At 43.1% G+C, this 11,908-nt stretch overlaps 1 non-coding gene across 1 annotated transcript; it reads right to left on the minus strand.

Moving 5' to 3' along the window:
- Positions 1 to 11,219: 11,219 nt before the first annotated feature.
- On the minus strand, positions 11,220 to 11,338 carry LOC121924589. Its single transcript, XR_006102692.1, has one exon. It is a non-coding gene; the product is annotated as a 5S ribosomal RNA (ribosomal RNA).
- Between the last annotated feature and the right edge of the window lie 570 nt (positions 11,339 to 11,908).

Consider the following 11,908-nt stretch of genomic DNA (forward strand, 5'->3'; position numbering starts at 1 on the left):
TGTTCAAAGTTCTATAAAAGACTGGGTCACTTATAAACCAGGGCTCCAGAATTTGGAAGTTTTCCTCTGGAGAGAGCTACAGCTAAATAAACTCTGGCCCTGTCCAGATGGACCCTTTGTGGCGCGTCCACGACGTGCTAGGGTTGCCTCGGGGCGGCGCGTGCACACGCCCCACAACCCCAGCATGTCATTCACATGCCGCAGTTGCACAGCGCCATACATATGGCGTGTGCAATGATTACATCACAGCTGCGCTGCCTCTAAATGGCACTGAGCAGCTGCGATGTAACCGCGGCATCTCGCGCTTTGTGGCGCTTTGTGGCGCTTTGTGGCGCCACAAAAAGGAGCTGCTTTTTGCAGCTCCTTTCTTGTTGCACGGCTGTGCCGTGCAATTTTTATGCTGCAGCGCTCCTGCACAGCAATGAGAGGCGCCAAGGAGGCGCCAAGGAGGTGCCTCTTTTGGGCAGTCTGCACCCCGCCTCTGTTTCCTTTTTAATCGTGCTCCTGGGTCTCCCTGGTTCTAAAAAAATCTGCAACAAAACAAATAAAGGAAAAAAATACCTATAAACAAATGTATTCATGGGGGAATGGGTTATTATTTTAGCCACAAAGCCTATGCATGGAGGCTCCATGTTTGGGAGCAGTATATCCCTCTGATTCTCAAATGCTAGAAATAACCAGCCCCTTTGTGCCCAGCTTCTTAAAGGTGACTGGTCACAACTGCTGCTGAGTGTAAGAAATTAAGTTTTTGGTTCAATCCAGCTTGATGCTTCCATACCTCAAGCCTCCCTAGAAATGTTATTCCCATCCCTTTCATCCCAGGTTGTGCAACTATAACTGGTAGAATGGGATTAATTCTACACATGGAAAGGGGTATACATCCCATATTATAGCTAAGATAGGCATTACAAACTGCTGTGATTATGTTGTGGGATACATTATAACATGGAAAACCTTTTTTAGTACTGGAGTGGTTATCATCTGGCTTTCCAGATGTTTTCTACATAAGGCTCTCAAAGTCCCAAGCCAGGAAACCACACCTGGCTAGTTTGGGGATTCTGGGATTTGTAATCCCCAAAATACTTTTTGTCAACTCTAGGAGGAAGTGATTCGTGTCAGAATTTGTTTCTTTTTTCAAACTTTAAGAGATTATTCCATACCTATTTTTTTATAGTAACAGAGAGGTGTGCATGTGTGTACATGCATGTGCATGGCAGAAAAGGAGAGAGAATGATTGAACATTACCTACTGCATTTCTACCTGGCATATACTTATTAAAGGTCCAGAGGGCTTCCAAGAAGAACATGGAAATCTGTTGCTCCTCCTTCTGCTCCCCCTGCCCCAAACTTGGCATTTCTCAGTTGTTGACAGCTCCACCCTTCTCTCACTTTGTGGATATGTGGGATGAGGGAAAAGGCGAAAAGGCTCTTCCCCCCCCCCCAAAGATTCTCCTTCTGATTTAAATATATATTGTTGGTTTCTCTTCCTAGCAGGTCTTCTCTGAGTTTTGCACTGACCTCCGAGACTGCATTCAGTGGTGCCTTCTGTGGAGAAGAGAATGCCCCATCTCTGCAGCACAGCACCCCTGTGTGGTTTGGTGTGGCACTGAGGCTTAAAATGGACTAGCTAAAGAAGAGAGAACTGCCCTTTGTACAGAGCCTCCTGTAGTGGCACAACCCAGATGCTCTCTGGTAGCCCCATGCCTGACTGAATTCAACTCTGAAGGTGAGATTGGAGTCATTCAATGCTGAGGAACAACAGCCACTGTGCCCTGTTCTTACAGCAGTCTCCACCTGCCTTTCATATCAAAAGCAATGCATGGTCTCCTCCAGGGCTGCATGTCCTCCCATCCTGTAAGAGCACCCCTTCCATCCTACCTCCTCCTGTCACATAAATTTCACTGAAGGGATCATGTCCTGTAAAAAACACCAAGAGAAAGCTGTGGATTTTTTTTTTTTGCCATGATGGAAAAACCAACGGGGTACATGTAAGCCCCTTGGTATCCATCAAAGGGGGAGGTTAGGATCCTATCTCTCATGCTGCCAGTGCTACCTTCCTTCCATAGGTGCAGATAAAATAAAAGTACATACTTGGCTGTGTACCCCTTGGGCATTGGGGAACAACTGAATTACTAGAGGTTGTTTTTTTCTAATGTATGTTGATTATGAAACATACATGATCCACAACCATGAGAACAGATCAGCTGCTTCTACCTCATTTTATCTCTAATCTTACAAAAGTAGCAGTAGTAAATGTGTGTGTGTGTGTGTGCGCGCGCGCCTTCAAGTCACCTGTTGGTTTATGGAAACCCAGTGAATTTCATATGGTTTTCTTAGGTGAGGAATACTCAGAGGTGGCTTTGCCAGTTCCTTCCTCTGGAATATAACCTACAGCACCTGGTATTCCTTTGCAGTCTCCCATCCAAGTACTAACCAGGGCTGATTTTACTTAGCTTCCAAGAGCAGACAGAATCTGATACCTTCAGAGTATTTAGCTCTATCTGTAGTAAATACAGGGGCATCAAATATTTAACAACAACATGTAGTGTAGTGGTTTCAGCATTGGTCGGGGACATCCAAGTTTAGACCCTCCCCATGAGCCTTGAATTATTTGGGTAACCTTGAGCTTTTCATTCTCTCTGTGTGTCCCAGCCCTTTTGTAGCCCATATGGTTGTTGTGATGATGAAAAAGTGCTGGTGGTAGGGAGAGCACAATGTATGTTTTCTTGAGCTCATTGCAAGAAAGGTAGGTTATAAGTAAATAAATAATCAACAAATGCTATAAACGTGGCCTACTAAAATGTATATGCTCATTCTACAACAAACTTCTCCAGTTTAATGCCCTCCAGATGTGTTGGACTACAGTGCCAGTATTCCCAGCCAATGTGGCCTTGCCGAATGGCATTAATGTAAGATGTAATTTTTGGAAGGAGATGGATTGAGGAAAGTTGCTATAAAAATATATGCTTGCCTTCCAACTGCATCCATCCGGTTCCTTTGCTTCCGGCTGTGTGTTTTAGCACACTCTTGGTGTCCTGGGAAAAAAGCAGGTACCTTTTTATTCTGAAGCATACTAATGTTGGTTCTTTTTGATCCTCTTTGCTGCAACAGACTAAGTTGTCTATCATGTGCACATATATTTGAGAGTAAGTCCCATTAAATGCAATGGAATATATCTCTGAGGTCCCATAGTAGATGTGTGTGAATAAATCCACACTTGCATTGAATGTGCATGCAATTTTTAAAAAAACGCATCTGCTGTTAGGAGGTTCATAACTATTGGAATCATAGTAGTTGAGGAGGGGTTTAATGCATTCCTCCTCTGCTGCAGTCCTGTTGAATATTGCTCCTTTAAGTTTGCTGTTCTCATTGGAAGGAAATCCACACTTGTTCTAATAAAAACCTTTCTTCCAGTGCAGTGAACAGCTTCTGATGAAGTATTTAGACCATATCCCATTGCTTACTGTGAATCTGAAAACCTTTTCCCATTTCAAGAGAGCCTGCTATTTGCATGAAGTGTGCATTTTTATTTTTTAAAAAATGCATAATTCATTTAACATCACAGAGAGTTGTTCCTGGATAAACATGCATAGAATTAACCTGTTAAGATGTTAACTTTGTGATCTCCAAATTGAGCACGAGTCTCATTCAACTCAGTAAGACTTGGTTGTTGATTGCCATCTAGTTGATCTGACCTCAACTTATGGCAACCCTATGAAGGAAGGGCCTCCAAGCAACCCTGTTATCAGCAGCCCTGCTCAGGTCTTGCTGAGACAGGGGCATGGCTTCCTTGCCTGAGTCTATCCACCTTTAGTGCAGTCTCTTCCTCTTTTCCTCCTGCCTTTTATCTTAAAAAGTATTATTTTCTTTACTTTGAAGTAAACATAATAGGTTCAGGCTGTAGCACACATGGGCACATATGAAGCTGCCTTGCATTGACCAAGTCATTAGCTTTATCCAAGGTGCTACTCTGACTAAAGGTATTTTAATACATAAGATGGTGTCTGCGTCTTTTTCTGTTAAATAAAGATGACTGTGGTGGTGACTGCAGATTCCCATATCAGTGGAAAAGTGAATTCTTCCCAGGCTTTCATCAGAGCTTCAAATGAAATTTTCAAGGTGCTGAACCTATTTTTTTTTGGGGGGGGGGGGATAGTGTTCAGCATGTCAGATAGCTCCCTTAAAATTTGGACTAAAAGCCAAAGCAGAGACACTGTGTAACTGATATGAAAGTCACCAACTACCACTGAGAAGGTGGTCTTAAGTGCTGGGATGGTGTGAATATGCTGTGAGGTAAAGATTTAACTTTTCTCCTGAGGGAAATATGTGAGGGAAATACCTGAAGGGCTGACTTTTGCATGGAAGAATGGTAGACAAAGAAAGAGTTAACCAACCACTCTATTAAAAATCAGAACCTCATGGTGCTGCTTTTCATTAATTCATCTCTCTCTCTCTTTTCATCTCAGGGCTTTGTTCTAACTACCTGCATTCATCTTTGCAATTTGATCCTTAAAGCATGCTCTTCTTTCAATGATTTAGATTACAAATATCTTTCTCTTTTTTCTTTAGCATGAATAATACTTGAGGTAAAAGATAATGGGAAAGAAAATCAAAGGTGATGCATTTAAACTTGACCTGTGAAGAAAAATCCTTGGACTGTACTTTCTCAGCAATGCATGGTACCACATCTGAAGTCTATTAAATTTCACTCCTGCACTCCATGGTTTTCCCCAAACTGTTGTTCTTCAGATATGTCACCCCATCATCTCCAATCAGTATGGTGAGTGGACTGTATTCTAGTATCCAGTGCTTTCTATGAAGCAGAGATGGGAATTTTGCAGCTGTCCAGTTGTACTGCAAACTCTCACCATCCTTTACCATTGGCTATGCTGACTAGGCCTGATGGGAACTGTAATCCAGCAACATCTGGATAACTATGTTTCCCTACCCTTGCCTTAAAGCAGGGGTATGGAATCACACAATCCTCCAAATACTGTTGGATGGCATTTCCCATCAGCTATAATCTCGTGTAAATAGATTAGACTTGACTGTCCCAGCTTGCCCTGCCCCACATATTTGACACAAGCTCCATGAATTGACAAGCTAGATAGGAATAATGCTGGGATGTAGCTATGGTGTGTTTGTGTGTATCAAAATCAAGTCATTGCCCTCTAATAAGAATGCTGTTATATCAATTGAAATTTTCTTTCATTTCCCAGATTTTGAGCATTGTATTAATGTAAAAAAAAAGTCAGGCATACATTTAGAAATATAGGCGGGATACAGACTGCCCCTTTAGGGTGGCCAGCACCCACCCCTTTCCCTGATGGATCGGGGCCTCAGCGGCCACAGCACCAGCCCCAGAGGCCCTGATCCGCCGCTTTTCCAGGCCTTGGGGAAGCGACAAAAAGCCGCTTCCCCACAGCCTGGAAAGGAGTGTCCTTGGGGTTTCATGCCCCAAGGACACCCCAACAGCAGCAGGGAAAGAGAGAAAGGGGGCGCTCGGCCCCTTTCTCTTCTGTATCGCTGGTGCAGCCATGTAAAGGCTGCACCAGCAATACAAGTGGCGAAAGGAGCTCCGTTTTGGAGCTCCTTCTGGCTCCACTGAAAGCGCGCCACAAGTGCCCTGCAGCGGCACAAGGGCGTAACATGCACGCTGCTCCGTTTGGAGGTGGCGCACGTGTGATGTAATCATGGCGGCCCCCATGTGGACAGGAGGTTGCCATGATTACGCCCCAGTCATGTGCTAGGGCTGAGGCCGGTATGGATGCTGCATCCTCGGCCAACCCCTAGCACGTGACGGGGGCGCCGCAAAGGCCCGTTTAAATCGGGCCATAGTTTAGCCATCCAAGAGACTATAAGCACAGGAAATAGAAGAGTTCTGAGTATGAATAATTTTCCACATCCCTCTGCAATGCTACAAATTTTGGGAATGAAGCAAAATTTTACGGGAAGGGAATTCTTATCGTGGAAGCAGTGCCTTCATGTTGGATCCAGCATGCTGTAGTGGTTTGAGCACTGGACTATGATGCTGGAGACCAACATTCAAATCCCTGCTCAGCCATGGAAACCCACTGGGTGACCTTGGGCAAGTCACACTCTCTCAGCCTCAGAGGAAGTAAAAGGCAAACCCCTCTAAACACATTCTGCCAAGAAAACCTTGTGATAGATTTGCCTCAGGGTCTCCATAAGTCAAAAACAACTTGAAGGCACACAATTATAACAACACCACCCTCATTTTGTACCCTGAATAGCTACACTCCTGAGATGAAGGGTTTTTTAGCCAACACATCTGGAGGGGAACAGGCTGGTAAAGGCTGGACTGATGACAAAGAGAAGGAAATGAAAAGCGGCTGATTGGGAAAACATAATGACACTTGCTACTACAGTATGTGATTTCATTATATTCAGTAGCTAACAATAACCCAACTTGGACCCTCATCCTGAATATGTATTTCTGGAAGAAAATTCCACTGAGCCTATGCTGTGTGCACTTAAGGACTGTAAGCAAAAACTGCAGTCCTGTGTGCACCTGTACATTTGGGTAAACCCTGCTGAATACCATGAGACTTGCTTCTTAGTAGACATTTATACCTCTGCTCTCAAAGAAGGTTAGAAGAAACATTGCCTGATTTTTGCCTAAAATTTATCCAAGGAATTGGAGGGGAAATTGAGGAAGAAGCAGTATTTATTTAAGCAAACATGTACAAAATAACCAGGCAGTCTCCTTTCTCTAAACAAGGGGAAATCTTTTTTTTTTTTAATGTGATGTTATAGACATTATTTTCACCATCTTCATTCAGGATCTTGGCAGGTTGCAAATTATGTAAACTAAATCAATAGACTCATTTTTGTTTAAAAGGCCCGCTTTTAATATTGAATCATTCTTGGTTTAAGCATGAGAATGCTATTTCAAACCTGACAAAAGAAACACCAGTGTGTTGATTTTCTGAAATGAGGCTATGCAGTAGCACCTTCACAGCACTAGAGGACAGTGAAGTGCTTCATCTGTGAACCATTGGCCCTTTGCTGTGCCAGACTCCAAAATGCCTAATAAATAAGCAAAAAATGAGACTTTGCGTCTAATGTGTTCATTAATGAGGATAATTGGCATAGTTTAGAGAGTGAATCCTCACATACAAGCCTGGGTGGGGGCAAGTGAGCTGTCTATCTCTCGTGCTCCTTTTCTCTGTATTGATGTGTCTGTGAGGCCTCGGATAACTTGTTCACTATTGTTGTCTTAACAGATTTCAATATTGTTTTTTAACTGTTAGTTAAAAGGCAAGGCAGCCAGCAAGTGAAGCACAGGCCATTATGCATGTGTGCTGAATGTGGCTATTGTTGTCATTAACTGCCTTTGAGTCTATCTTAACTCATGGCTAACCTGTAGATGAGACATCTCCAAGACTCCCTATCCTCCACTGCAATGCTCAAGTCCTGCAAATTCATACCTGTGACCTCCTTAATAGAGTTCATCCCACTCTTCCTCTCTTTCTATACAACTCTACACTTTTGCTAGCATTATTATCTTTTCTAGTGAGTCATGTCTTCTCATGATGTGGCTGAAGTAGGACAGCCTCAGTTGGATCATCTTGGCTCCAGGGAGATTTCAGGCTTGATCTGTTCAAGGATTGATTTGTTTGTCTTTTTGGCTGCCCACGGTCTCCTCAGAACTCTTCTCCAGCACCACATTTCAAAATAATTGATTTTCTTCACACCTGCTTTCTTCACTGACCACCTTGCACATGCATACATGGTGATGGAGAATACAGTGGCTTGTACAATTCTAACTTTTGTGTACTGGAGAATTAGACATTAGCAAGCTATTTTTAATCTTCAAATTGTGAAAAGTATTAATCTCTGCATGCCATCTTGTTGATAAAAGCATAAGAGCAGCTGGATGAGGTTTTCAACTCCTGACCAGTTCGCAACTCCTGCTTTCACCATTACAATATAAAGCAGTATGTCAGCCTTCTGTGGGTTCTGACATCCATCTATAATGTTTTGTGCACATAGAGTAATGCACAGGGAGGCTAGGGTAGCTCCCTCCTTGCTCTCCTTCCACTGGCAAGCAAAAACATTCATATTCTGTCAGGCTCTTAGGAACGGACTGTGATGGGTTTTAATGGTTGCTGAGCTGTTTTGTGGATTTTTATATGGTCTTTTAATGAACTTTAAAAGGTTTTATCCCTATAGGTTGTTTAATTGTTTTAAAAATAACACAGAAAGACACAACCAATGTTTTCTATGGTTTTTCAGCTGTAGTGGCTTTAATAATGTAAGCCACCTTGATTCCCATCACGGGGAAAAAGACAGAATATAAATGAAACAACAACAACACATTTAGAATAAGTGGGAGTAAATCTGGACCATGAAATTAACAGTTCAAGGGGAAAGTGGAGACACTGGAAATAACCCTGGAGCAGGTCTTTCAGGACTTAGAGAAGACTGGAGATGTTCCAGGATGCGGAAGCAAACAGATGTCTTATAGTGCTTAATGTCTATAAGGGAAGGGGAAAAACCCACAGCCATCCTTGGCCAGGAAATCTTAATTCCTTGTGCCATGAACTCTTCTGCAGGGACAGAAAAGCACTCCATATGTGCTCAGATACATATTTGTTTCTCTGTGTTCTTAGGCTCAATTTTTCTGGCTTTCAGTGCATTTTCAAATATTTGGCCTTCCTTCTCTTCCTAATTCACATTAAGCATTGCTCCAACTGAATGGTGGCGAGAGAGTGGGGGAAATTAAATTATGACTGTGAGAGCAGGCATGTGTTGAATGGCAGTTAGCAGGGACCAATGGAAATGACTTCATGATCCACTTTGAGACTGGATGAGGGACAACACAGCTCCCTTCCTTTCTCCCTTCAGATCCTTCTTCCAAGCCACATTTGTCCTATTTTTCATTCCCAGCTTAAAATCAGCAGCATCAACTCTAGACAGGCAGGCAGGCAGGCAGACAGGCATCTAATTTGACTTGCATTCAGTCATTGCTACCAGTGTTTCCTGTCCAAACTGACCTACATTGGTGCTGAGTCAAAGGGATTCTGTATAAAGAAGCATAGGGATAGGGATAGCCATGGCTAGAGAAACGCTGAGAGACTGCTTTCCAAAGGAGCTAGAGGAGAGGAAGCCCTGGGTGTTTGAAAGAATAGGGGCAAGACTACACAGTCACAGATGCATGCTCCTCCAGGGGAAAGGCCATATAGGTCAGTTGCCAAGAATGTGCTTTGTGTGCAGAGGGTCCCTAGTTCCACTGCTGGCATCAACTGTGAGTTGCCTTCCCTGACTACCTTGAATTCTCCATTGCCATTTAGGATAGGCAACACTGGGCAGGAGGGATCTATATCAGCAGGGTAGGGCTACAGGGAGCCTCTGGACTCACTTTTTTGCAACCTTTCAGTGCCTCAGGATACCTATTCTTTTTTAAGTTCAAAAGTAAGTTCAAAATCACAGAAAAAATATCAAAATCACTGCAAAGCAAAGAAGTTTCAGAGACCTCAGAACTGTTTTTAAGTGTGTGTGTGTGATGACTGGCAGGTAAGTCAGTATTAATTTTGTGTACTGCATGTACATGAGTAACAAAACAGTAAAAATCTAGAATGAAGTGATTAATAATAATAATAATAATAATAATATCACCAGCTACTACAATTAACAAGGAGACTAAAATGAAGAATGTGACAAAATAATAAATTAAATATTTATAAAAGTGTTTAAAGGATAAAATTATAATATCAAGGAAGAGAGAAAATATGTAAAATATGTAAAACCTTATTAAGCAAATGCAAAGATGGCTATAAACTAGGACACTTGTGACTGGTAGTTCGTCAGGGAGCTTAATTACATATGAATCTTGGTGGTCCTGATTATTGATGCCTGATCATTTTGAGGGGAGAATCAGCCCCCAATCTAGCCTGCCGGGGACTCAAACCTCCCTGTCCCATGATCCAGAGAGTCCATGAGAGGTTTTACTCTCTTCATTCTTCCTCACTCTCCCAACTGACTTCCATCAAGCATCCCCCTAAAAGCTGAAAACTAAGCTGCGAGTGACATCACATTCTTTTTGATATGGGGATTTTTGTATAGGCATAGCCAGTGTGGCTTAATGGTTTGACTGTTGGACTGTGACTCTGGAGGGGTCGAGTCCCAGCTTGGTCATGAAACCTACTGGGTGACCTTGGGCAAGTCACATACCCTCAGCCTCAGGGAAAGGCAATGACAAACCTCCTTTGAACCAATCTTGCCAAGAAAACCGTAGGGGTCACCACAGGGTTGCCATAAGTTGGAAACCACTTGAAGGCATGCAAAAACAACAGCCCACTAGGAGTTCAGGGGAAAGAAATAGGTCTCCATTAATGCTGTTGCTCATCCTTGATCTATGATCTCTAGCTAAGGCAGCTTAATTCATCCATCCTGTGATTTCTCATGACACTGAACCTAGTCCAGGCAAGCTAGCAGCATGCATGGGACAGGTCAGGATGACACTGTGATGCAGACTCTGGGCTTAATGGGCTCACAGAGACAATACTCATTTCTTAAAATGCACAAGTCAGATGGAGATACAGCTGTCAGGATTGATCATCCATGTTTTACTTCTTTCTGGCATGGCTTTGAACAGTCTGTACTTAATAGTTCACCTCCGGACATAATAGCTGCCTTTTAAAAAATGCCTTGCAATGATATATAATGATCTAGGGAGATACTAATGAAAAATTGGTCTGTGGCATTTAGGTAATCTCCAGTGACTCATTTACAGGTATAAGTCACCACTTGATGATGCCAGCATCAAGCAACAAAAGTGCATGTGTGGATGAACCCTTTGAGCATTGTCCAGAATCTATTTCTTTTCTCTCCTTCAAAGGTCTCACACACCCATACCACTTTCACACAAAACATCTCAGAGAATCAACAGGGATGGTTGAAAGAGTGGGCGGCCGTGGACTGGAATGAGGTGGAATGAGGCTTTTCTGCCTTAAAATGGAAGACAAAAAGATCTAGAATTGTTTTGGTGCGCTCTCAAGACTGCATTCTGCACTTGTGGAATACGCTTACTCTTGTGAAAGGAAGGGCATCCCATTTTTGCCAGTCTCCCTCTCTATCTACTCTCGCCTTCTGTGCTGTATCCTGTACTGTATAACTTCCAAAATTCTCAGCATAAGCTTTGACTGAGGAGGCATCGTCAAAGAGCATAAGCATTTTCTTCTTCTTTTTTTTTTTAGCCTACAGCACCTGGTATTCCCAGGGGGTCTCCCATCCAGGTACTAACCAGGCCTGACCCTGCTTAGCTTCCGAGATCAGACAAGATCGGGCGTGTTCAGGGTGGTATGGCTGTAGGCAGCAAAAGCATTTTCTATTAGCAAAATGCTACCACTGGATGCAACTGATCTTATTTTAACTGTAGCACATAGAACAACCATATTTAGGGCTTCCTTAGTTGGGCCTCAAATACAGGGAAATCCTGAGCATGCACTTCTTGCTCAAGAACGTTAAAGAGTGTGACTTGGCTGGATGAAAGCAGGGTTTCAGGATTAGCCAAGAATAGTTGGCAAGCATCCCAGCAACTAGCAGATGCCTTTATTAGGTGGTCCAGCAGAAAGTGACCACCATAGACCAGTGGCTGTGATCTACATTCTCTGTGGAAAAGAAAAAGGGACTCTGTGTGGATATGTACACACCAGCCAACTGGCTCCAAGAGGAAAATATAAGGAAGGGAGGGTATGTCCTTCTTTTAACCCTCTGTGGAGGATAATAAGAAATGTTTATCTTGGAGGGGAAACTCAACATGTCTGTCGCTGGTGATCCTGCCACATTCCATCATAATTTTTCCTCTCCCCCACGTTGCCAGTCACTCCTGCTACCCAGCCCAGACCATCCACATATTCTCTCCCAAAGCCAGGAGAGCTTTG

This window comes from Sceloporus undulatus, chromosome 2 (assembly GCF_019175285.1).
Source record: "Sceloporus undulatus isolate JIND9_A2432 ecotype Alabama chromosome 2, SceUnd_v1.1, whole genome shotgun sequence".
Lineage (NCBI taxonomy): Eukaryota > Metazoa > Chordata > Lepidosauria > Squamata > Phrynosomatidae > Sceloporus > Sceloporus undulatus.